The sequence below is a fragment of the Symphalangus syndactylus genome, chromosome 11 (genome assembly GCF_028878055.3).
Source record: "Symphalangus syndactylus isolate Jambi chromosome 11, NHGRI_mSymSyn1-v2.1_pri, whole genome shotgun sequence".
In the NCBI taxonomy this organism is placed as follows: Eukaryota; Metazoa; Chordata; class Mammalia; order Primates; family Hylobatidae; genus Symphalangus; species Symphalangus syndactylus.
In genome coordinates this window covers 115056822-115083921 of record NC_072433.2, presented here as the reverse complement: position 1 = coordinate 115083921, position 27100 = coordinate 115056822, and the positions used below count along the sequence as shown (strand labels likewise).

General features: G+C 36.8%; 1 protein-coding gene across 19 annotated transcripts in view; it reads left to right on the top strand.

Annotated features, from left to right (window-relative positions):
- The window catches only part of LOC129493261 (uncharacterized), a 147155-nt gene that overhangs the window by 4839 nt on the left and 115216 nt on the right, over positions 1-27100 (top strand). For 9 of the 19 annotated variants that reach the window (XR_010114509.1, XR_008661095.2, XR_008661090.2 and 6 more), the window contains exon 2: positions 17447-17550. The exons of 3 other annotated variants lie outside the window; for them this stretch is intronic. The gene's annotated coding sequence lies outside the window, so the exon portion shown is untranslated. 7 more of the 19 variants (XR_010114506.1, XR_010114507.1, XR_008661091.2 and 4 more) reach the window with 3 other exon arrangements.

The window sequence follows — 27100 nt, the reverse complement described above, 5'->3', positions numbered from 1 at the left end:
GGCTTTGCTGTTTTATTAGATGGCATTCAGAGTACAAATTGAGTAAATGGTATTTCCCTTGAGAAATAATGTGATTATTCTATTACAGAAAAAAGAAAAAAGTTACCCTAAAGAAGCTTTTTTATAGGCCTAGCACAGTAGCTCATGCCTATAATCCCAGCACTTTGGGAGGCCGAGGCAGGCGGATCAGATGAGGCCAGGAGTTCGAGACCAGCCTGGCCAACATGGGGAAACCCTGTCTCTACTAAAAATACAAAAATTAGCTGGGTGTAGTGGTGCGTGTCTGTAATCCCAGCTACTAGGGAGGCTGAGGCATGAGAATTGCTCGAACCCGGGAGGCAGAGGCCGCATTGAGCCGAGACTGCGGCACTACGCTCTAGCCTGGGCAACAGAGTGAGAGTCTGTATCCAAAAAAAAAAAAAAAAAAAAGCTTGTTTTTTTTGTAAGAAACAAAACTTGTTTATGTAAAAAAAAAAATATATATTGTTATATAGTAAATGTTACAATTTTGCTTTCTTACCTAAGTCCCAGTCACCTTCTTCTTTAATTAAAAATATTATAAAGATTTTAGTCATAGAATTAAACATTAATTGAAATTGTTCTGTGCTTTTCCTCTAGACAATATATAAATTCATATTTGTAAATTATGTCTTTCAAAAGAGACAGCTCAAGTTTTTTGCTTACCCAGGTAGTAAATTCATGACAAATGCATTTAAAAAACAGTCTTTCTTTCTTATCCCTACTTTTGTCTACACATATATTTGTTGTAAAGCTATTCAAGGAAATCTTTTCCAATTTAAAATCTGTATTAGAAAAGTTATTTGTGATTACTTTTGTACTTCTAACTATACAGGCTGTGGATATTTGCAAACTTCAAAGTTCAAAATTGTTATCAAATATTAATATTTGAAGGAATTACTTGTATATAATAGCTTAGTGATTACACACATGGACGCCAGCAACAGACTGCCTGGATTTGAATCTCAGCTCCATCAGCTCCGCTGTTTGTTGTGTGATCTTGGCCTAGTGTGACCTCTGTGCCTCAGTTTCCTAATCTACAAAATGGGGTATAACAATGGTAGTTTGTTTTTTTTTTTTTTTTAGATGGCGTCTCGCTCTGTCACCCAGTCTGGAGTGCAGTGGTAAGATCACAGCTCGCTGCAGCCTTGATCTCCCAGGCTCAAGTGATCCTCCCACCTCAGCCTCCTGAGTAGCTGGGACCCCAGGTGCAGGCCACCATGCCCGGCTAATTTTTTTGTTTTTTGTAGAGACAGGATATGGCCATGTTGCCTAAGCTGGTCTTGAACTCCTGGACTTAAGCAGTCTGCCTTCCAAAGTGCTAGGATTACAGGCGTGAGCCACCACACCCTCATACTTTGGGAGCTATGAGGATTACATAAAGTACTATTCGTAAAGTACTTAGAATAGTGCCTGATAATATGGTAAGGCCTAATGTTTGTAAATATTAAATAAATGCTTAAAACTTAATATTTTATTCAGAAAACAAACAGCGCTAAGATACAACCTTTAGGTCATATCTTTTCTTGCAAGTATGTCCTGTTTTATTTTTTACTTTGCTTTTTGTTTTGATTTTGAGAGGTGTTTAGGTAATTTTTTGAGTAGCATATAAGCTATTTTTTTTTTCTGTTACAGATTTTTAGGGCAGTTTTTAGTGTCATTGTGTTGCTGCTACATATTTGGAAGATGGAACAAGCCCAGACAAAGGATGATTCTTTTTTACTCATATTAAATCCATTTTTTTTCCTTCATCTGAGCCCCTTGAAACTGTTGTGTTACTGGTAAGTTGGTGTGTGCCTGTAGTCCCAGCTACTAGGGAGGCTGAGCCAGGAGTATCGCTTTAGCCCCAGAGTTCAAGACCAGCCTGGACAACATAGCAAGACTCCCGTCTTAAAAAAAAAACTGTACAAATATGTTATAGGAACATTTTGTCTTCGTTCACTACATTGTACTATACTTTAAAAAAAAGAGATTTAGAATACAAATACTGACACTTAACATACATGTACTCATATCTTAATAATTAGTTTAATTGCTTCCCCTTTATGGAGTCAAATAATATAATGCATTTCCTAACTAATTGTATACTTATATTTTCCTCAATATTAATGAAAAATCTCTAATATTTTTATCCTCTTATATTTCTTAATGATTAATCCATTTTCAGTTTTAAAAAGCCATAAAAATAAGATATGTTTTTATAATTATTCAAGATGCCTGAAATTTTGTAAAAATCATAAATATGGAAAAGATCTTAAAGGGTTATGTAATAAGCCCCTACTTTGCACAATATTCTACCTTTGACACTTTTAAGAAAATAATTTCTAGTAACATATCCTAGTGGTTACAAGTCCTTATGCCATAGCACTGGACATTAATAATCACTTAAATACTTATTGAGGAATAAGATGTTCTTCCTAATGACTAAATTAAATTATTCTCATTATAATTCAATTCTTTGGCTTCTTGTCCCATTCTTCAGAGGTTATGGTAACCCGTAAAAGTGTAAGGTTATTTTCAGTTTTATTTTCTAAATGATTTCCTCTTGCATGTCATTATAGGACCAAATTTCTAAGTATGTAATTATTTTTATTACTTTCCTCTGGGCCCTTTCCAAGTGATTTAATCTTCCTTTAAATGTGGGCCAAAACTATTCGGTTCAATAATGCAGTTTTTAAAAACATGAGGATGAAGGTAAAGGCAGGTTATTACAGTTCATGTAATTGTTTTCATTTAAAACTGAAGTACTAGCTGACTTTGAATATGGCCCTGAGTATCAGCTCTTCTGATTAGTCAAGAAATGTTTCTTGTTTTTTAAGAGATTTGAACTAAAATTCCACCTCAATTGTAACCAATTTCTTTTTTTATTTTTTATTTTTTTGAGACTGAGTTTCTCTCTGTTGTCCAGGCTGGAGTGCAGTGGCATGATCTCGGCTCACTGCAACCTCCGCCTCCCGGGTTCAAGTGATTCTCCTGCCTCAACCTCCCAAGTAGCTGGGATTACAGGTGCTCACAAACAGGCCTGGTTAATTTTTGTATTTTTAGTAGAGATGGAGTTTTACCATGTTGGCCAGGCTGGTCTCGAACTCCTGACTTCAAGTGATCTGCCTGCCTTGACCTCCCAAAGTGCTGGGATTACAGGCTGAGACACCCACCGTGCCTGGTTGAACTGTAACCAATTTCTAAAGACATAAAATTCTTAATATATATTATATAATATATAGAGATATTAAATTATAGATATATATTCCATATTATATAATTCTTGATCTACCATAATATATAATTCTTGATATATAATAGGATATATATCAAGAATTTAATATCTATAAGAAGTCAAGTAGATATTTATTATTTATAATATCTTTCTAATTATAAAGTAATACATAATTAATATAGAAGTCACAGGAAAAAAGCAAAAGGAAGTAACTTATAATGCCATCACCCTGAAATAACATTTTCCTGTTTATGGTATTACAAAATGATTTATGGTATGTTTTGTAGTTTTTAAAACCAGTAATGTGAACATTTCTCCATATATGAAAATGGATATCTTGCAATTGCATGATTTCTAATGGCTTCATAATATTGCATCATGTAGATTTATCATAATTTACTGAATCGATCACCTATTTTTGAACCCTGTTTATTTCATTTATAAGTAAGAGCAAGCAGTGCTACATTGGACATCTTTGTGCATATATATTTCTTAATTGAGTATTTCCTTAGGATAAATTCTTAGAAGTGAAATAGCAGGGTATGTATATTTTTAAAACTTTTGGAATACATATCAGAATTGATTTTCAGAAAGGTTATTATCAGTTTATCCTTCTGCCAACATTGTTTGAATTCCTGCCTTCCACCACCCTTATAAAGTCTGAGTAAAATCTTTCTTCTTAATCTTTGTCAATCTGATTAGCAAAAAAAAAAAAAAAAGTTTAATTTGCAGATCATTGACTTCTAGTGAGGTTATAGTTTTTAAAGTTTCTTAATCATTTATATATTTTTATTTCTGAATTGCCCATTGATATCTATAGAAGACCATTACTGTATCCTAGAAGTGTGGTTTCCATTCTGTCTTGTTGTGGTAATAGCATACAAATTTTTCTTGTTATTTTTGTTTGGGTTTTGTTTTGTTTCTTTGGTGAGGTGGGGGTAATTCTTTTACTGGAATTACCTCTCTGTGTGTAGTTTTGGAAGGACATAATAGAGGAGCTTGCCTGCCCCAGCCAAATTGTGAACATATGACCAAATGTGCCAATCTGGTTGTCGTATGTGTTTTGAATTTTGTGTGGTGTGATGCAAAGTCAGAAAAGTAAGTCCAGTTGTGGGACTCTTAGTTGCTTATATCTCACTTCCTCCCTCCCTGGGCAACTGCCTTGCCTAAGGGCAACCCAAGCCCACTGACTAGCTGATGGTCAATATAAAGGGCATTGACTGTATTTGGGACAATTCTAAAGAGCCACTACCTCAAAGAACACCCTGTAGGATGGACTGAGGCTTCAGCTGCATCCTCACTGTGAGTCTGCTTCTTCCTCTGCCCAATCCTGCCTTCCTCATTTCCTTATAGTTGTGTCTCCTGAGAGCACTCTCCACCAAACTTTCTCTATGCCATCTGTATGCCACCTCAGTCTGTTTCTAAGGAACTGTCCATTGCAGTGGCGGTACTCAGGGAAGACAGTATGGTTGTTCCTGCCACCAGCACCCTCTGGAACTACTTCCGTTGTCCTTTCTGCATCTGTTTCTTCTTTCTTTTAACTTTCCCATACTCTTACAGTAATTCACTTCATCTAAGTTAACCAGAGTCTTGGTTTCTGTGGCTTGCAACCAAAAATCTGTATTAATACAATGTTCTTTGTCATTTTATCCATTTTAAGAGCTTTTTCATGTATTATGGACAAAAACTAAATTGGTTTTCTCCAGTTAGTTGCATTGCAGTTTTGTTTATCATAGTGTTGACATTTCAACTATTTAGAAAATTTATTACTGTAAGTATCTTGGTCTTTGTGTGTGTGTGATTTTTACTTTGATGTAATGCAGGCGTCCCCAACCCTTGGGCCACAGAATGGTACCATTAGGAACCAGGCTGCACAGCAGGAGATGAGCAGTGGGCAAGCAAGGGAAGCTTCATCTGTATTTACAGCCACTCCCCATCACTCACGTTACTGCCTGAGCTCCATCTCCTGTCAGATCAGCAGTGGCATTAGATTCTTATAGGAACATGAACGCTGTTGTGAATTGTGCATGTGAAGCATCTAGGTTGCATGCTCCTTATGAGAATCTAATGCCTGATGATCTGTCACTGTCTCCCAACACCCCCAGCTGGGACCATCTAGTTGCAGAAAAACAAGTTCAGGGCTCCCTCTGATTCTATGTTGTGGCGAGTTGTATAATTATTTCAGTATATATTACAATGTAGTAATAATAGAAATAAAGTGCACAATAAATGTAATGTCCTTGAATCATCCCAAAGTCATCTACCCTCACCACCTCAGTCCATGGAAGAAAATGGTCCCTGGTGCCAAAAAGGTTGGGGACCACTGATGTAATGCCTGGAGAGACCTTTAATGTCACATGAGCATATACATAAAAATTCATGTGTACATATTTTTCAGATTTTGTTTTTATCCCCTAATTCTTATGACAAAGATTTTTGCCTTGACTAATGACAATGATTCAACTATTTCCTAAAATAACTGAGTAGACTTTTATGTTAAAATTTTCTATAACAATATCTTCAAATTTCAGTGCTGAAATAACAGACATTTCTGTTTTACTCAGACAGCAATCTAGAAATGACCTGTCTGAAGCTGGCCAGGCAGCTCTGTCGTTCTTATCAAGAGGCTTCTTCATCTGAATTAAAGATGGGAACCTTTATTTGTTGCTATTATCTAGTCAGTGAGAAGGAAAACCTAGAGAATACAAAACAACTTTCTACCATACACACACACACCAAATCTTATTGGTCCAAATTTAGGCAGTCGGCTGTACATAGCAGATTGGGAAATAGTCTTTTACTGGAATCCCCCATGATGACAAGTTCTGCCCATTGGTAGAAACCTGTGTTTTCCTGTGTTATAAAGGGTTATAAAACATTTTTAATACTAGTATTAAAATGGTATTATGTTGAACATGTAACTGAAAATGTTCCTACAAATATTAAGTGAAAATTAACACATGGCTAAGATTTAAAAGAAACGTTCCCCTTACAAAATGGTTTGTGTGTGCATGTGTACCTGTGTGTGTGCATGTGTACTATAACAATTCAAAACTTCTCTTCACTCTCCTTCACCACTGCTACCATATGTTTAAATGTGGAACATGAGTTAAGAAGATTTTGGTTTTGGCCAGGCATGGTGTATCAGTTCATTTTCACACTGCTGATAAAGATATACCTGAGACTGGGTAATTTATAAATAAAAAGAGGTTGAATGGACTCACAGTTCCACGTGGCTGGGGAGGCCTCACAATCATGGTGGAAGGCAAAAGGTATATCTTACATGGTGGCAAACAAGAAAATAAGAGCCAAGTGAAAGGCGTTGCCCCTTATAAACCCATCAGATCTCGTAAGGCTTATTCACTAACAGGAGAACAGTAGAGGGGAAACTGCCCCCATGATTCAATTATCTTCCACCGTGTCCCTCCCACAACATGGGGGAGTTATGGGAGCTACAATTCAAGATGAGATTTGCCAAACCCTATCACTTGGTGTCTCACACCTGTAATCATAGCACTTTGGGAGGCTGAGGCAGCAGGATCTCTTGAGCTCAGGCGTTCGAGACCAGCCTGCTCAACAGGGTGAAACCCCATCTCTGCAAAAAATACAAAAAGTAGCTGTGCATGGTGGCACACGCCTGTTGTCTCAGCTATTTGGGAGGCTGACGTGAGAGAATTCATTGAGCCCAGGAGGCAGAGATTTTGAAACTTTAGTGAGCCAAGATCACGCCACTGCCCTCCAGCCTGGGTGACAGAGTGAGACCCCATCTCAGAAAAAAAAAAGGCTGGGTGTGGTGGCTCATGCCTATAATTCCAGCACTTTCGGAGGCCGAGGCAGGCAGATCACGAGGTCAAGAGATCAAGACCATCCTGGCAAAGATGGTGAAACCCCGTCTTTACTAAAAATACAAAAATTAGCGAGGTGTGGTGGCACACGCCTGTAATCCCAGCTACTCGGGAGGCTGAGGCAGGAGAATCGCTTGAACCCAGGACGCGGAGGTTGCAGTGAGCCGAGATCATGCCACTGCACTCCAGCCTGGCAACAGAGTGAGACTCCATCTCAAAGAAAAAAAAAAGAAAAAGAAAAAAAGATTATTTTGTTAAGTCGTGGTTTTTAGCCTCTTGACATGCTTCTTATACTTTTTTTTTCCATCTCTTAGAGGTTTCTTTCTGTGAGGATAGGTGAATATGAATAATGATGATAGGAAGGATATATTAGTCTGATTGTTTAAGAACATTTGCAATTTATGAAGTATATCAGGAAGTGTAATGTTCTTGAAAACGAATGGCTAAATCTAATTTAGGAATGAATATTAAAGGTTTAATAATGAAGAAGTAATTAGAAGTTCCGTCTTTTAATCTAAATATAGAATCTCTTCTCTGTACTGGTACTAATTTTTATTATGATGGTTTGGACACAGTCCCATATTCAGCCTCTTTATACTTTATTTTTGAATTATAAATGCCCAAACCTTAAAATTTATTCTGCAAGCGTAAGGATGATTCTTTGTATAGATATACCATTGTATAGATAAAACATAATTAATATAGCCATTCTAATGTTAATTACTATTTTAGTAGTTTCGAGGTTAGCTTTTGTTTTTTCCTATTATAAACACTCTGCTGTGAACATTTCTATACACATACCATGGTGAATATATGAGTAGATTTCTCTCTAGAGTGTATATTTAGTTCGGTATTGCTGGTTCATGGAGTGTGTATAGCTTCACCTTCAACAGATAAAGACACACTGTTTTCCCAAGTGGTTGAACCAAGAATGGTATTATTTTAAGATTCTTTACCATAACTTCAAGTATTTACTTAAAGTTTCTGGAGAAAAGGAAAAAAATGAGTTATACTATGGTATTGGATTTTATTATTAAATGAATTTGAAAATAACATCTAAAAAGAATGGAAACCCATTTTTTTGCAGTCATTGTTTTGAAAAGGTATCTCAATGTGGATGATATAAATTCTATACCATACATATTGAATGATTGGACCTATGAACAATTATCCGTGTGGTTTCTTTTCTCTAAAATATTATTTAACAGTACTACAATAACTGTTATTTAAAATATGTTATATATGTACAAATTTTTTACATATATGTGGCAAAATAAAAGTTTAAATCAGGCATAAAGATATAAAATGAAAAATGAAGTCTACTAATTCCTCTCCCTAAAGATCTGTTTTAGCTGCCTCATTGTTTCTTTTGTTTCCTGAAAAAACATTATACATATTTCTTCATATAAATAAATGGATCATAATGCACATGTTTTTTAATTCACTTTTGAACACCATGTATGATTCTTTCTGCTGAATGCTAAATAATATTGAATTGATTGGGTATATAATAATTTATTCAGGCAGACTGATGGAGATTTAGATTATTTTCCTTTTTTTGTTATTACCAGTAATGGATCAGTGAGTACACTGGAAAGTGAACCTTGCTATTTTTGAGAGTTTATTCATTTAAATTCCTAGCTATAAAATTACAGTTGAGGCAGTACAAGCATTTTTAATTTTGATGCATATGGCAAAATTGCCCTCTAAAAAGTTGTTTTAATTTACATTTCTATCAACTGCTACATGCCAACATTGTGTTGTCAGAATATTTTATCTTTACTATTCTCATAGTTGAAAAATATAACGTATTTTAGTTTGCGTTTATTTAATTATGAGTGAAGTTGAGCATGATTTCATTTGTTTTTCTTTCTCTGTCAACTGCCGTTAATATCTTTTGCCTATTTTTCTACTAAGTTGCATTTTTTTTAGTGATTTGTAAAACTTATAAATTAAATAAATTAATGTTTTTGTCTATTATGTGTTGCAAATATTTTTCCCATTTTGTGGTTAATTTTTATATTTTGTTTATAACTTTTTGTACATAAATTTTAATCTTCTTCATGACTTTCAGGTTATATATAATTTCCAAATTGCTTAGAAGCCCACTTCCTGTGTTGCCATTTGTCTTGTAAATGTATAATGATAGGTAAATTTAGTTCACATATAACTCAGCCTGTTTTCTTTCTTTTTTTCAAAGAATTCTGTGAGAACACACCTAGGAAAAAAAAAATCACTGTAGACAGATGAATATGATAAATCTAATGAGTTTGGGTTGTCAAAAAAATGTGTTTAACAATGTGCTTAACATTTAAATGATTCCTATTTCCTTTTTCCTTCAGGCGTCCTAAAAGTCAATAGGTGGGAAAGTTTTATTAGTAAAGAACATTATCTTACCAGACATAAAGTAATCCTTTTCTCCAACCTTCCTTCAAACTGCTGGTCCTCACCTCACCTAAAACACCCTATCAGAGACTAGCAGATGTTCCAGCATCTCTATAAAATTTATTTGGTTAAATGTCGGCATGTGATAAATGAAATGAAATTGATTTATGTGGACTTTTTCTATATTCTATATTTGTCTTAGAAAGCATATAATAGATATCTTAATAGAACAGTTAAAATATGATTTTATCAAAACACTTAAGGATATCTAAATGAGTTAGTATACGAATATATAAAAATAGTCCACACGAACCTAGTCCATACTTAGTCCTCAGCTAAAATGACTTCTAGTTAAACCAAACTATAGTAAAGAGACTGAACAAATCTAAATAGCAACACTAAGTAGTGAAGAGCAACTAACCATGCAAGACTTTTTTAGTTTATATTCTTCCTTCCTATATGTTATGAAGCTATGTTAAAATTGCTCAGTAAAATTATGTAGTAGAACATCAGATCTTAGCTGCAGCTTTTGTTCAGTAGGCTAGAAACTCAAAGCTACTAGACCATACTTAGTTGGACACAAGAGATTCCATATTGTCCTCAAAGTAATCTTGCTTTCTCCAGAGCTCTCCAGCTCAGGCCTATATTAAAGCAACATCAGATCAGTTCTGGCTGGATTTCATACTTTGAGTTTCTAGGGTTAAAAAGCTTTCATATTAGAGAATTCTGCTAACTGTCCCATATCTGACATTTAAAGTTGATCTAGATTTTCTCAAAGATTCCCAATTTTACAGCTTACTGTTTCTAATAGAAGCAGCTTGTTAAATATTTAACTAAATGTTACATAGTTTACATCCTTGTAAACATTTATCTTATAAAGAACTCTTTTAAAAAAAGTCATAATTTTTAGAAACACTGTTCCATTTACAATGCTGCGAGAAAACTGCTTAGCGAGCTCTACCTCTGGATGTTAAATATCAACTATAATACTTGTTAAATCAATGCATTTTAAAATGTTCTTAAAGTGTTTAAATTTCTTCTGTAAAATGTGTATTTCTTATTAAATTCAGGGATTGATTATGTATTTATTTATTATTACTATTATTTGAGATAGAGTCTCGCTCTGTTGTCCAGGCTGCAGTACAGTGGTGCTATCTTTTCTCGCTGCAACCTCTGCCTCCCAGGTTCAAGCAATTCTCCATCCTCAGCCTCCTGAGTAGTTGGAACTACAGGCGTGTGCCACCACACCAGGCTAATTTTTGTATTTTTAATAGAGATGGGGTTTCACCGTGTTGGCCAAGCTGATCTCGAACCACTGACCTCAGGTGATCTACCTGCCTCAGCCTCCCGAAGTGTTGGGATTACAGCCAACTGTACAGTGCACCTAGTCAAATTCTGGGATAATTTTAAAACATTTTGGACTGTAGTAATAAAATTTTATAGAACGTGATATAGTTTATGCATCCACCAAAGAAAATGTCAAGTTACCAAATTAGTTAGAAGATGACTATAGAGTAAGTTATCACTTACCTGGCCCATACCATGAATCAATCCTTCTGCATATCAGAATTTTTTAAATAGCTGAATAATAATTTTTTAAACGTTAAGATTTTAAACTGCGTTTAGAAATCCCTATGAGGTGATGTAACTATTATTTCCTCCACTCTTTAAAATAATACTGAAAATACTTTAGCACTTGGCTCAGATGAACTTTTGAAATGATATGACTATCACAAAATCCGAAGGCCACTATAGATACAAATTTAGATTATTGGATCACAGTGCTCCATGATTCTCTTGTGTTTCTCTATATGTTGTAATCAGAGGCATTGACTTTGTTCCAAACTATCTTTTCTTAAATATTTGTAACTTGTAATAGCAAACTGCCTTGGAAGATTGAGATAATGTCTTCCTGCAGAGCAAAGAGCAGGTGTGCTTACTGTCCCTTATAAAAGATTTGGGTGCCCTAAGCTCATTATCCTCTCCTGTAACACAGCTGCTGTGCATGCTGGTGTCACCTGGCTCCCTCCTTATTACCTGGTAGAAATTGGGGCATAAGGAATTGGTACTAATGCTGATGTTCTGATGACTGCTATTGCTGTAAATAACAAAGTCCTTTGTTTCTTACGCTGGATTATCCTGTCTCCCACCAGCATCCATGAAATTGTAGCAAGCTAATTTATTAGTCTGCAAGTAGGGTAAAACTCAGACATTTACAGGTCTTGGCAAGAAGATATAGGACAGTCATCAGCAAACTTTTTCTGTACAGGGCCAGATCGATAATACATGGTCTCTGTCACGTATGTTTCTTTAATTTTTTTTCAACCCTTTAAAAATATAAAGCCCTTTCTTAGCTTACAGGCCATCTGAAACCAGTCTTTGGGTTATATTTTGTTCATGGGATATAGGTTGCCAGCTTCTAATGTAGATCATGGGATCAAATGACTATTCTCCCCCAGAAAGTTCCCCAGAACTTCTCTCAAAATTATAATGGCTTGCTTTTTAAACATGCTTTTCTCATGACTATAATAAAATGAAACACGTATTGTTGCACGTCTGCTTGAAAATAAAATATGACTGCAAAATTAATTAGATAATAAAAAGAAACAGTATCTTCCTAAGTGATTTTTATATAACCTCAAGATAATACAGAGGGCAAAATGCAATTAAAATTGCATCCAAAAAGAAAACAAGAAAGGAAGACAATATAAACAGAAAGCACTTCATAAAATGGTAGATTTAAATACAAATATTTCAATACGTTAAATGTAAAAGAAGAAAATACTTCTTTAAGTGACAAAGTCAATGCTGTACTGTTTACAAGCATGATGTTTAAATTGTGAGACTCCAGACAGAGAGGAAATCTGGCCAAACTCATCCTTTTATCAGGAACCCACTCTAGTGATAACTAACCCACTCCCATCATAATGGCTTTGATCTATTCATAAGGGTTCTGCCCTCTTGACCTAATTGCCTCTTAAAGACCCCACTTCTTAATACTATTATAATTGTAACTACCTAATGGGTTCATTTTGCCCACTGTCCAGATAGAGCCTATTATCAAGACATGGGAATTGTAATAGAGAATTTAATACATGTTAGATCAAGCTAAACAGGAGACAGGAATTTTATTATTACTTAAATCAGCCTCCCTGAAAATTCGGAGGCTATTTGAGGATAGTTTGACAGGCAGAGGTTTAGGGATTAGGAATTGCTGATTGGTTGGGGATGCAATCATAGGGGTGTGGAAAACAGCCCTCCTGCACTGTGTCTGCTTCTGTGTGGGGGCCATAGGACTGGTTGAATCCAGAATTGCAGGTCCAGATGGGGCTATCTGGTAGTCAGAAGTGCAAAAGCCTGAAAAGACATCTCAGAAAATCAATACAGGAGTAATCGAAGAAGTTAACAAATTTCGTGACTTCTGGAATAATGGCTGGTAATCATTTATACCTGTATTTTAGCAGGATTCAGGCCCCTCTCATCTTCCTAATCTGGTGGCCTTTCATTAGTTTTATAAAGGTGGTTTAGTTTTGAAGACGTGTTATTTTCATTTAAACTATAAGTTAAATTTATCCCAAAGTTAGCTTGGCCTACACCCAGGAATGATCAAGGGCAGTTTGAGGTTAAAGGCAAGATGGCGTTGGTTAGATCGGATCTCTTTCACTGTCATAATTCTCTCGGTTATAATTTTTGCAAAGGCAGTTTCACAATGGCAATTAAATTTCAACATGAGTTTTGGCAGAGACATTCAAACCATAGCAGCAAACTATAAGGTAAAAGCATTTGTAAAAATAAAATGTATGCTTCATAATGACAAAAATACTAAGCCACCATGAGGGTATAAAATATATGTGTATCTAATTATATAGCATCAACATGTACAAAACATTACTCTGAACTGGGTCATGTGCACACTACGAGGACTCGCTATGGATGAGAAGAGTCAGGGTCAGCCTCACCAGGACCTCATAGCATAGGAAATAATAATTCTCCAAAGGGATGGATGCTGGTAAACAAACTGAACCGCATCATGAAGTCCTTTTCATTTTATCATTTTCATCTATAGCAGTGCTTTTCAACTTAGGCTGCCTTATAGAATCAATTAGTGATCTTTTTAAAAATACTGATGCAGAGACCTTCCCTAGACCAATTAAATCAGAATCTTGGAGGAAGGGAGGAGGGCATTGATTTTATTGTTTAAGCTCTCCAGGTGATTTTAATGTGCTGTTTCAGTGTTGAGAAGCACTGAGTTACTATGTAAATCATCGAGGTAATATTTAGGGCAGTAAATAGCAAAAATATTTATAGATATTAATCTGTTTTTCCATGTGAGTTTTGTAGTTACCCAACATAAAAACTGTTGTTTTTTAAATACAGATCATTACAACCTGTGGTTCCAATTAAAGATTTTAAAGAGAAGAGTTTAATCCTGCAACAACTGGTTAGCCCTTCTTAATTTAGGAGTACCTTTACAAGTTCTTGATCACCAAGGTAATCAAAGTTAAGTTAGCTACATTACCACATGAAAAACAATCAGCTGGTTCACACAACTGCTTTAAACCCATAGGAAATTGATTCATTAGCATTTCCTAGATTAGAAATTGGCCAACACCATTATCAACAATATAGGTGATATGTGGTGCTCTACAAGGAATTTTTTGAAAGATACCTACTTTCTCATTAGTTATAACTACATTTTAAATGCTATCTCTTTCTCAAAAGCCAAAGCTACCCTTCTGGAAGTACAAAGGATCAGACTTCAGGCAGGAGTGTCATGTGATGTCATGTGTCAAGTTCTATAACTTCAGATAATTCAACTTGCAATGGCAACAGCCATTTCTGAGTTCTAACACCATTTTAGTAGACAGATGCTAATATTGTACTAATAGATGCTAATATTGGGTTAATCCAATATGTTATGCTAACCCTTTGTAAGGAGTAAAAATGGCCATTCTCTTTTTTTTTTGAGACGGGGTCTCGCTCTGTTGCCCAGGCTGGAGTGCAGTGGCATGAGCTCAGCTCACTGCAAGCTCCGCCTCCCGGGTTCATGCCATTCTTCTGTCTCAGCCTCCCAAGTAGCTGGGACTACATGCACTCACCACCACCCCTGGCTAATTTTTTGTATTTTTTAGTAGAGATGGGGTTTCACTGTGTTAGCCAGGGTGGTCTGGATCTCCTGACCTCATGATCTGCCTGCCTTGGCCTCCCAAAGTACTGGGATTACAGGCGTGAGCCACCGTGTCTAGTCTTTTTTTTTTAGACAGGGTCTTGCTCTGTCAGCCAGGCTGGAGTACCGTGAGGTGAACATGGCTTACTGCAGCCTCAAGTGATCCTGCTGCCTCAGTCTCCCAAGTACCTGGGACCACAGGCATGCACCACTACACCCAGCTAATTTTTAAAAATTTTTTGTAGAGACAGGATCTCACTTTGTTGCCCAGGCTGGTCTCAAGCTCAAGTGATCCTCCTGTCTCAGCCTCCCAAAGAGCTGGGATTACAGGCATGAGCCACCATGCCCAGCCCATTCTCTCTTTTAATGTAAGTATAACTATACATTTGTAAGCAGCAGCATGGCATAGTGAAAAGTAACTTTTAGGATCAGATATGCCTGGAATTAAATTCCATTTGCTATTTATCAGCTGTGTGGTCTTGAGCAGATTAGCCTGTCAGTGCCTCACTTCCCTCCACTGTAAAATAAGAATACAACCCATCTTGCAGTGTTGTGAGGATTAGGAATGATAGCTATCAACTTTCTGCCATTTTGCTTCAGAATTTTACAAAATTATACAAGGAAAAAAAATGAGTAACTATATTCTCCTTACAAACAAATTTAGAATTACAAAATATGAAATTATTTGCTGACCCTATCCCTTCCCATCTTGCCAGTAGTAACCACTAATGTTAGTTTGGTACATACTGATAGACTAAATATACAAACGGACAAGGACCAGACCGTATATGTCAATAGAACTCGGACACACAACCTCTGCAGCAACCAGCCTGGGAAGCCAAACCACAAGCTCTGATACAATTGGTTCTGAAGTGTCAGTGCTTGGTCAATGACTGTCAGCTTTTAACTCAAGACCAACCAGACAAAGCCAAATGTACTCCCCACACCAATCACATAAGATGGCTCACTTGTAATTACCCACCTCTAGCTTCCCAAACCAAATTTCCAATTGTAGCATTTGTGAATCTTCCCTCTTTTCACTATAAAGCTTTTCATTTCTGCCTTGGCTGCCTGTGAGTATCTGCCAAACACAAGTGATGGTGTTCGACTCCCTTGTTTTAGTAAGCAATGAATAAATAGCCTCTGATTGTTCTCATTTTGGGTGGTCTCTGTTTATTTGCATGGTATGGTTCCAGTCTTTTTATTGTGGAAATATAGATGGACGTTTATATGTGTATATCCTTGGGAAATATATACCATTTTGTGGATTTTTAAAAGCAAAAATGTTACATGTATTGTTTTATATCTTGTTTTTTTTTCTCAAAAACATCCAGGAAGTCTATGCATGTTAATTCATCTCGATTATTTTGACTGGAGGGAGGTAGTATTATTTGTCTTGGTGTCTTTAACACAGCTCTGTGGTGCTGCCTACTTCAGTGCTTGCTTTCCTGTCTGTGTCTATCACAGAGACGTTCTTTTTACCTTTACACCCCCATCCTACTTCCCTTTCACCCGAATCCCCAGCTTACTCCTTTAATACGTATCCTTTGAACTGCAGTCAATTCACCATGAGCTTAGCTGGCTGTCTTCTTCCTTCATGGCTGCTAGTAATGACTGTTCAGTGGCTGTTTCTTCAGCTGTGCAAAGTTGGAACATGTCTGGGAGTTCAATGGCATTGGTTTCTGGTTGGTATATGTCTTGTTTATTGCCTGTTCAATTTCCTCATTACTGACTGTGAGAAACTACAAGTCTTACTCATACTGGATTCTTTCACCTTGAGTCAGTTTTCAGTTGTATGTAAGAAATTTTTTCCAATGAATTAAACATACCAACCTTAGAAACTGGCTTGTGAAGGAAGTAAAATAAAGTCAAATGCTTCATTTATCTTTGCTTTTACCAAATAATTTAGGTAAACCTTGCAGTCACCCAAATAATGGCCCTCCTGGTAAATACCAAAACATTCAGAATTAGGACACCTGATGGTAAGGTCTAAGAAGAATCACTTTTAAGATCTGCCCATTTGCATGGGCTGCTAAAGCCTCTAGACCATATAAGAAAAATTTAATGAAGTGATACTAGTGTAGACTCTGGGATAATATAGCTTGCATGTGTTTTTTGTTGTTGTTGTTTTGTTTTGCTTTGAGACAGGGTATTGCTCTGTCTCCCAGACTGGAGTGCAGTGGTGTGATCTTGGCTCCTGCAACCTCCGCCTTCTGGGTTCAAGCGATTCTTGTGCCTCAGCCTCCAGAGTAGCTGGGATTACAGGCATGTGCCACCACACCCAGCTAATTTTTGTATTTTTAGTAGGGACAGGGTTTCGCCATGTTGGCCAGGCTGGCCTCATGTGATCTGTCTGCCTTGGCCTCCCAAACTGCTGAGATTATAGGTGTGAGCCACCGTGCCTTGCCTAACCTGCATTTGAATCCTCATTCCTGTGGTTTAATGAACTTGGGCAAATTTTGTAACTTCTTTCAGTCTAAGTTTTCTCATGTTTATAATGAAGATGAAATTACTTACCTTTGTAAGTAATGTTTGTTGGAGAGGAAAATCTTTTCCTCTACCCTCTTAGGTTCAGTTCTTGAGGGCCTGGGAATTAAACTTAGACAAAACATAGATTTTTATTCATGCAGGAGCACACAGAAAAATGTGACTCTAAACAACTAAAGTTGGGGGTTTACATACCTATCTTAATAGGGGAGAGGTAACTTAATGGGGGAGAAGAAGGGGGAGTAAAGGCTTCTATGTAGGGAAGAACAAATGAGTAGGGGAAGAAATGAAAAAGAAGAAAGTTTGTGATAATGTTTGTTTATGCAGGTGCAAGTGGTCTTCTCTGTCTTCTTTCTGGCCAGTAAAATTCTCCGGAAGAGGAAATTTATGGCAGCCTCACTCCCAGTAGTTTCTGCATTTAGTGAGATAAGGTAAGTTCTGAGAAGGCTTTTTTCTGCATCTGTTGAATTTCAAATGTCTTTAGAATAATCTCTATATCAACTCTGGGGGTCTCAGTGAGTCCCCACAAGTTGTTGTGATAATAACTAAGATAATATGGCAAAACTGTTAAGTTAGCACTCCACAAATATTTGCTTTTATTATTATTTGAAAACTAGTCTTTCTACCTTGATGCCAGTAGCAGATGGGAAATTATGGTGATTTTTATTTCTAACATTGATCCATTTTACAGATCAGCCAGTCTGCTTAATTCCTGGGTCGTCATTTCCTATGTAGTTACCCAAGGGCTGATTAATTGCTTTTTCTCATATTCAGTTAAACTCCCCATCTAAATTTTCCAAATTAATTTCTTCCTGACTGTTGACTTAGAATTCATTGCAGTTGTCCTAAATAATTTGAGCAACTCAAGAAAATTAACATCTGCTGAGATCTGTTTCTACCTTTCCTAAGTTTCTCTTCATTCCCTTTCAATACTCTGGGATGTCACTCAAGGTTCTTTTTAAACCTATATCCACTTCACCTCATTTGGCTTTTTGCCCATCAGAGGTGAAACAGAAGAGTGAAATCTTTGCTTGTGGAATCCTCTCATGTCATCAATTGTTTATAAATGTTTAGTATTTAAAGGGCCACTAAGGGCCAGTGGAGAAAATGAATCTTATGGATGGATATGATCGTTTTTTGCTACTTAATAATGTCATGGACTTTCATATGGGATTTCTGTAATTGGAATGAGAAAAATCCTAATAAGTTTAGGATGAGTCAGAAGATTTGTGCAATGGAGTGAATGTGTGCTTCCCAAATTTCATATGTTGAAACTATAATCCCAATGTGATAGTAGTTGGTGGAAGGGCCTTTCGACAGTGGAGCCCTCATGAATGGGATTAGTGCTCTTAAAAGAAGAGACCAGAGAGCTAGCTAGCTGTCTTTCCACCATATGAGGGTACAACGAGAAGCTGGCAGTCTGCAACCAGAAGAGGACCCTCACCAGTCCCTCACCATTCTAGCACCCTGATCCCAGACTTCAGTCTCCAGAACTGTGAGAAATAAATTTCTATTGTTTATGTCATCCAGTTTATAGTACTTCGTTATAGAGGATCAAATTGACTAAGATAATTTGGATATTAGGTTATGTTGCTTGCAGGAGGTATGTAACTTCTTGAAACATGTAAACTCTCTGTGTTGTGTTCTGCTGCCTAAATCCACCAGATAAATACTCGGTTTACTTTGCTTGGGAAAACTGTTACTCAAATGTTCTCTGTACAAATGCAGAAGAGTAAGAACAGGGTAATTATTTCCCCATTTTATATCAGTAATTGCTATTTTATTTGTCAGTAAGTGTTTCATTATGATTTAAACAATTGGTATAAGTATAAATATAATTATTTACTAGTTGCTAAAAGTATATGCTGCGTCTTATGAAAATACATTTAAAAAACACTTGAATTAGTCATTTGACCTGAAAGCATCATTCGATTTTGAATTCAGAGACTAAGTTGCCAAAAGAGGAAAATATTTAATACCATTCCCTGAAGGCTAGTAAGTTTATAATTAGCGGGATCACCAGAGGGAGTAAATTTAGAGCTGAAAACCACTCACTGATTCTGTAGTATACTTGAATAAAATAAGATCACTGTCCATTTAGCTGGCCAAATAGCTTGACGCAATATGGAAGAAGGAACTAGTTTGGCAGCCTTGGGAAATATGATTATTATAAAAAATTTTAATATTTTTAATTAAACAAACCATCAATTCATTTTAAAACCAGGATATTTCCTCATTTGATTAAGTTTTTCATACTAGAAAATTAGAATTGTGACTACGTGTATCAGAATAGAGATCAACTTTAGGCTCTTTTTGATATGGAATTTGTTCCTGGTTTACTGGCAGCTATTTCAAGACTTGGGGTTCTATAAGACCTTTTTCTTAAATTTTCTCTATCTCCTAGGAAAGAAGTTGAACCCTAAAATGTCATTTAAAAGAGTGCCAACTCAAATTAGAACATCATTTACAATAAAAGACAGTAGGTAAGCTTTACAACTATAATTACCTGGGTAATTCAGGATGGGAAGCACGAATTTTTCTAAACTGTCAAAGATAATTAAGAGGTTATGGACTCAGCCTGAATTATCCCAGCGGTTCACTGTACAATTCAAATATACGTGGTGACTCTAACTCCATACTTACAATTTTAAGGCTTATTTTGGAAAAAAATTGCCTTTGCAAGCTTTGAGATTACTTAAAACTGCAGAGCCTCTTCTTGAAGACCACTGAAGCTAACTAGCATATATTTCCTTGCTTGATGAGGTCTTCAAGAGCCTGATGATTATTCCTAGGTTCACGTATTATACACAGCTAACCATTTGTCCCATAGCACCTTATTTTCTCCAGCTAACAGATGAATAGTCTGAAAAATCTGTTCTCTTAATTGAACAACTGTCTCACTCAGAACTCACTGGGATAAAGCCAATTGTTCACAAGACAGGGAAGTCAGGAAGGGGCTTGACTTCTGAATGACTGAAGATCCATATCTTAGCACAGAGAGTTTGATATAAAAGGGTCTCATGAACTCTAGGTAAGGCAGGTAGCTAACCTTGAAAGCCTGATCAGAAGTGACACCTGGATGGCCTGTCCCTACTGGCCTGCTATTCAAGGGGAGAGGTGAGGCAAGAGCCCAGTAAGGAGGCCTGGCAAAGGTGAGGCAAGATGCATTTCTCTTGGGGTATCGGAATAGAATGGAAAACAGGACCAAGGCAGAAGCTCAGTTAGACAAACCAGTGCCACAGACTCAACCAAGATTGAATTCTGTTACCATAGACACCAAGGAGCCACACAGAACTACTCTCCAGCTTCCCCAAACCTGCTTTTCTGCTTTTCCTGTTTCAGTAAATGGCACCACCATCCATTTTCCCCAGGTCTCCCATGCTAGACATGTTACTTTTTCTATCTCTCAACTCCAAATGTCTGCTCTCTGCTTTCATAATAAAATTTGACTGCATATTAAAAGTGTAGCAAAAACATTGGCAGACTAAAAGCTGGTTTCATTTCCTTAAAGGTAAAAAGAACTTAGTTTTACAAATATGGGACCCATCTCCACACTTTGAAGGGGGTCGGAAATATTTATTTTATGTCCTGAGTTTACAAATAAGGGGTGATACTCCTCCTCGTAGATTTATTAGAATCTCCCATCTAATACTAAAAATAAAGGGGAAAATTCCATATTAAAACAGGCTCATTGTTTATATCCAGCATACAGATATAGGCTGGAAAACTTTTATTTTTGAAGGAAAGTATTTATGTAATTTCCAAACATAAGAAAAATAATGGGCTTTGCTCTCTTTTTTTGCTGGTTAGTTTTGCTAATTACTTGAGCCTTCTGGCAAGAACATTGAAATGATAATTTTATCAGTTTAGTCACCTTTTGTCATATGTGAAAAATGAGTTACTGACATTTGTCAATCAGTCTTTGCCTTATTCCTCTGGTTGATGTGAAACAAAGTGGTGCAGAGAATTTTAGACTGTTGCTGCCATTTGTGCTCCAAATGATAGCATATTCCTGGTTTTCAATAACCAGATAATGATGGACTTTTCTTGCCTGTGCCACCAAATATCATTCCTAATAAAACACCAAAGTTTATCATCTTGTGGTAAACATAGAGAAACTCTATTCAAGATTGGTGCACATCGGCCGAGCGCGGTGGCTCACGCTTGTAATCCCAGCACTTTGGGAGGCCGAGGCAGGCGGATCACGAGGTCAGGAGATCGAGACCACGGTGAAACCCCGTCTCTACTAAAAATACAAAAAAATTAGCCGGACGTGGTGGCGGGCGCCTGTAGTCCCAGCTACTCGGAGAGGCTGAGGCAGGAGAATGGCGTGAACCCGGGAGGTGGAGCTTGCAGTGAGCCAAGATTGCGCCACTGCACTCCAGCCTGGGTGACAGAGCGAAACTCCGACTCAAAAAAAAAAAAAAAAAAAAAAAGATTGGTGCACATCTACTTGTAATTAGAATGAGTTAATGAGACTAAGCATTCTAAATGTCCTGCTTCACAGCAGGTACTATGGGGAATTGAGTTCATTTGGTAATATATTTAGATTTTGTCTGATTTCTAATGAGACTGATGAACTACCCCCTAAACATTTTTATTAGCACATAGTATGTGTCAGCTCTTGGGGTTGATACCATGAAGAGTAAGATACAATCTCACTACCTAGAAATGAGTCTACCCAAATAGAGACTCTTTTTAATGTTTTCACCCCATGAAAACATTTTTGAGGGGATTCTACTGAAGAAGCAATGGAGACATCCATTGGAGGTTAACAGTATTCCTTTGAGTGGTGTGATTAAAGGTGCTTTTATATTTTCCAAGTTTTTAGTTGGTTTGTTTTGCAGAAAATGTATTTAATGTTCTATAAGTGGGAAAATAAAGATTTTTTAAAGTGATAAACAAGGACTTATATTCTTTTTCACAATAGAATGCTTAGTGAATATTTGTTAAATGAATGAGTATATTTTTCAAATTCTCTAACTTTTTTCCTAGTGTCTTTGAAAACAATAAGGGCATTTATTTTAGGTCTAAATAACTCCCCAAATTTCCTTTAAGGGAGGTATTCTGAAAACTTTATCTTCAACATTTGAAAACCCCTGATGATAAGTAAAGAGCTTGATATATTCTGTGGATGTTATATTTTACACAAAGGATAAAGAAGGTGAATTTTTTTCCCCTTCTCATTTTTAGAACATTCTCAAAATAAACACTATTTGCATGTAGGACATAAACACAGCCTGAGTGTCATCATCTAACCTGAACTAATATGAATGGCTAAAGTTTTTCCAAACTATCTTGAGGGAATATATTAGAGAAGAGAATGCAAAAAAAAAAAAGTCTATCTAAGCTGTAGGGTGTAAAGATAAGTAAATGTAATGAAAAGCAACCTTAAGTTACTGGAACAATTTGATCTTAATCTACAGATGGAAGATTTCAAAACATAGTCTAGCTTAGATGGCTGGACTGTGAGGGCTAATGAGCCCAGTGTTCCAAACTTAGATAGTCCATTCACCTTCTTTATTTTTTTTAGCCAGTGACTGTGTTGCTAAACTGGTCAAACTTCCTACACAGAGGTTCCATGGTCTTGAGGAAAACGATGTAATAGAAACACAATATAATCAGGAGAAAAGAGTTCAAAATATAAGCTTTAATAATAGTGGGTGGGAATGCTTTGACATCAATACTGGGAGCAGATCCAGAGAGGGCTGGTCATAGTTGTTGGCAAAATTCCAGAGAGTTAACTATATGACATGAATTTTACTAAATTAGTCAATTTATTGAGAAAATAGAACTGGAAATATTTAAGATTTTAACATCATGAGAAAATTGAATGTGAATGATTGAATGATTCGTTTAGCAAGTGTCTTAATTCTACTGAATGTATATATGTTACTGAGACATTTAGAGTCCTACTGAAGAAACAAGAGACCCACACAACAAACTAAATAAAAGGTGTATTATATGCCTTTTATGAACCTGTCAAGTCCTCTTTCTGCCTTGTCTTGCTCTAGAAGCTGCTATAATAGGTTTGGACCAGCATCTTGTTGATACAACTGGACAACAGTCACCTAAGCCCCAAACATTTACCTACCACTTCCCATGTCTTTGTTTTTTATTTGCTTGTCTCTTGCCTGTGCAGAACTTCTCTAATGCCATGGTAGAGGCCAGCAGAACTGCTCAGACACACGCATGTGCAATCAGGAAGTGCAGCGGAGGTATTGCCAGTAGGGTCATCTTTAATCAATGGAGGCCAGGAACTCATAAATAAATATTTTTTCTTTTCACCTCTCAGGTGGATTTTCTGAGATGCATTTCATAAGACTCATTATAAGATCCTGGTGAGACCTAGCATCAGTTACCCATAGTGGTGGCCAATTCAATAAGGCATTTTTGAACTCATTCTCCCTCCTTCTCTGTCCTACTCTCTTAGGCTGTCAGATGTGCTTCTTGGGATTATTGCCCAAATAAACTACCAATATGCAAGCCTATGTCTTAGCCTTATTTTGAAAGACTAATGTCAGACCAGGGGAAGGAGAAATCAATGTGATAATGAAGCTGTAGCCTAAGAACAGTAATTGCAAAGAGAAGTGAAAAGATAGATTTGAGAGACAGAATCAATACCAGAGGCCGGGCGCGGTGGCTCACGCCTGTAATCCCAGCACTTTGGGAGGCCAAGGCAGGCAGATCACGAGGTCAGGAGATGGAGACCATCCTGGCTAATAAGGCGAAACCCCATCTCTACAAAAAAATACATAAATTAGCTGGGTGTGGTGGCAGGCACCTGTAGTCCCAGCTACTCGGGAGGCTGAGGCAGGAGAATGGCATGAACCTAGGAGGCAAAGCTTGCAGTGAGCCAAGACTGTGCCACTGCACTCCAGCCAGAGCAACAGAGCGAGACTCTTTCTCAAAAAAAAAAAAAAAGAATCAATATAAGAATGATAGGACTTAGTAATGAAACAATGAAGACTGACAATAATCTGCTCAGATGGTCCAATAATGAGTTCTATCCTAGATGAGGCCATAACTTTAGTGGGATGCCCAGTAGGCAATTGGAGCTAAGATGCAGGAATCAAGTGAGAGTTGAAATCTTGAGGATGAATGAGTTCTTTTTTTTTCTTCGAGAAGTGAGTTCAGTGGCACAATCACAGCTCACAGCAGCCTTGACCTCTAGGGCTCAAACGATCCTCCCACCTCAGCCTCCTGAGTAGCTAGGACCACAGATACGTGCCACCACTCTTGGCTAATTTTTTTTTTTAATTGTAGAGATAGAGTCTCCCTTTGTTGCCCAGCCTGGTCTTGAATGCCTTGGCTCAAGTGATCTTCCCAGCTCAGCCTCCCGAGATGCTGGGATTACGGGTGCGAACCACCATGGCAGGCCATGAATGAGTTCTTGAGAAAGAAGACTTTATGAAGAGATGGCCAATGGGCTATAGACTGAATTTCAGACAATGGTCAGATTTCAGAAGTCCAGAGGAAAAAGAAAGGACAGCTACTGAGCACTCAGGAAAACAGACAAGTTTAGAGCTATGTGTAATGGTGGATGAGCGGGAAGAACATGCAATTCCATTCCACCATCAGGTCAGAGACCAGACTGAAGAGGCTCAAGGTGGAAATAGAGAATAGACAGTGAAGAGATGGAGACAGTAATGGAGATGGTTCACTGAGCAGACGAATGCAGAGGGAGATAGTTCACTCTTGACAAGTAACAAGCTTGTTAGTAATGAACTAAAGGAGAAAAGTTAGCATGTAGATCCGAGTATGGTGATTTTTGTCAGGATTTAAAAAATGGAAAAAAAACTAATGGAGAGAACTTTCATATAAAAAAATCCCAATTTTAAAATTTTCAAATAAAATTTGCTGAAATTAATCATCGATTACATAGAAAATCTAATATGTATCTTACTTTTACACACTTATGCATTTTTTATACTTAAGAACACTTATTTTTTAAAAAGACGGACACTCAAAAGCACTTTCTCTAAGATGTTGGTCCACAGAACGGCATTATTGAAATGTAGCTCTCTTCCAGAAAATATTGGAAGAATTCCACTTGAATAAATATTGCATAACTCAGTGCCTACTTTTACATACCCATATTTGTGTTAAGCTAATCCTAGTTTCTAAAAAAAGGTTGTACTGTTGAAAAGCATTTCTGAAATACTGCCAACCCCATCTTGTGATTGAAGTTTTTTGGTATAAAACAGGTTAGGGGGTGAGAGGCCAAGCAGGTATTTAGAGAGAGAGTTTGAATTTGATTTTTTTATATTTGAATAAATCATGGTTTAGATCCCCAACCCCCAGGCTGCGAACCCTTGGTCTGAACTGGGAATCCCCAACCCCCTGCTGGTCCATGGCCTGTTAGGAACTGGGCCACACAGCAGGAGGTGAGTGGGGGCGAGTGAGCATTGCTGCCTGAACTTGGCTCCTGTCAGATCAGCAGTGGCATTAGATTCTCATAAGAGTGTGAACCCTATGGTGAACTTTGCATATGAGGGATCTAGGTTGTACGCTCCTTATGAGAGTCTAATGCCTAATGATCTGAGGTGGAACAGTTTCATCCTGAAACCATCCCCCACCCCTCCTGTCATGGAAAAATTGTTTTCAATGAAACCGGTTCCTGGTGCCAAAAAGGTTGGAGACTTCTGGTTTAGATAATCTGTTTCTGCAAAAATGTTTTCAATATGCAATCTGATCATTTTCTACTTTTTCCATTGAATATTTTCTTTCTGGTCATTTTTAACCATCTACTTTAAATATAGATGACATTTTATCATAGTGTGCTTAGATTTTAGCATCCATTATCCTTCCGGGGTGTGTTTATTATCTGTTGGACTTTCACTTTGGATTAAACAGTTACTATATGAGTGAAATTTGAGACAGTGACTAGCTGCCCAGAGAATGAATGAGGCTTATAAACCAAATATTGTTTATTTAATGCCTTGTTATAAACCTTTTGTTTATCCACATAATATAACTGTGACAATCAAACTATAATTTACAGAAGGTTTTTTTCTTGTTTTACATTCTCATGACTATCATATCTGGTTTCGATTGATATTAAGCAATGGATGAGTTCTCTGTTGCTTTTTAACTTTTTTATCAATAAGGAACTTGGATTTCTTGTGCATTAAGAACAAATACTACATAGGCACCAAGATGAGGAGCAAGAAAAAATTAGGACAAATAAAGATTCACACCAAAAAGAAAATTAAAATAATATATGGAATATTTGTCAATCTGCAAGTTGAGTAAGCAAAACTAAAAGATATAAAAGTTTAAAAACAACAGAGAACTCATCCATTGCTTAATATCAATTGAAACCAGATATTATGATAGCCATGAGATCTTTTTTAAAAGGAGAGAATAAAACGTTTTGCAATTCTATCAGAGAAAACCACTGTTGACATTTTTGTTTACATGATACTATAATTTTTGGTATGCCTATATATAAATAATTTAAAACATAAATGGTATCATTTGGGAAGGTTAGCGAATAACCTTCCCAAACTTGCTTTTTTCATAACATCTATTATATGTGTATAATCCTACCCTAATATTCTCCTATAATATGATTGATATTGGACACATAAGGGATGTACTAGTCCTTTACTGTTGAATGTTTAGAGTGTTTCCAGTAATGTGATGAATAGCTGTATAGTCAAATCTTTCCCAATTTCTTAACTAACCCTTTAGGATATAGCACTATGTTATTTCTTTATTAGATAAAACTCTTATTTTCAAGCAACAGAAACCCCCTTGAACTTAACAAATATATTAGAAAAACACAGGAATATCTTGAGAAATCAAAGGACACAGATGGAGCTGGAAACATTCTCTTGACTTCTATGTATGCTCCTCTCTGCATTTCTGATTCATCCCCTTCCCCTTAACCAACAGTTTTCCTCTGCTTCTTACTACATTGATGAAAACACGGCCAAGACTGCTCCCAAGTTTATATGTCATAGGTCCAGTTATCCT